This window comes from Chrysochloris asiatica, unplaced genomic scaffold (assembly GCF_000296735.1).
Source record: "Chrysochloris asiatica unplaced genomic scaffold, ChrAsi1.0 scaffold00628, whole genome shotgun sequence".
Classification (NCBI taxonomy): domain Eukaryota; kingdom Metazoa; phylum Chordata; class Mammalia; order Afrosoricida; family Chrysochloridae; genus Chrysochloris; species Chrysochloris asiatica.
The window spans coordinates 32,443-33,116 of NW_006409146.1; the positions used below are offsets into that span (position 1 = coordinate 32,443).

Sequence of the window (674 nt, forward strand, 5' to 3'; positions counted from 1 at the left end):
AAAGAAAGAAACAGGATCAAGGAGTGCTCCCACTTGCACAATTCCAATATCTCCTGATGAGTCTCAGGTAACTATGGGCACGGCTTGTAAGTCAATTGAATTTACAACTTACTCAGTTTCAAAATCTTTTGGTGGCCTCCTATCCCTTGCCTCCTGTATAGTTATAAAAATTAATGTAAAAGACATGAAACTTCATCACTTGTTGTGTAAATAGAAACGAGCCCTCTTCTTTCACCATCAGCTTTACAAATAGTTTACTACTTTTTTATGTATACTTGTAGTGAGATTGCTGACTATGCTTATCTCTTTGTAGTTAGGGCTGTGTTTGCCCTATTCAGCTACAAGAGTAAAGTCATATTCACTAAGAAATATAGAGGTATTGACCAGAGAGAAAATTGACAGAATTTTCCTGTCCTCCATTAACTCTTTACCATTCATCTCACTCCACAGGAGAGAGTTATCTTCAAGCTCCTTACAAATGCTCAAGAGGTTCCTTAATCAAAACCAGTAAGACACTAAGTCTGTTATAAGAGCAACTATATTCATTGCTACAGCCTAAACCTTCTGATATCTGCTAAAAGAGAAACCTGCATGTATCTCAAGGAACAGTGATGCTTTTATATACACCAGTCATGACAAGTTGTTGTTGTTATTGTTGTCAGGTACCATAGAGT

The 674-nt window shown here is 36.9% G+C and overlaps 1 pseudogene; it reads left to right on the forward strand.

Annotated features, from left to right (window-relative positions):
• LOC102834949 overlaps positions 1-674 on the forward strand; it is a 22,510-nt pseudogene that overhangs the window by 13,749 nt on the left and 8,087 nt on the right.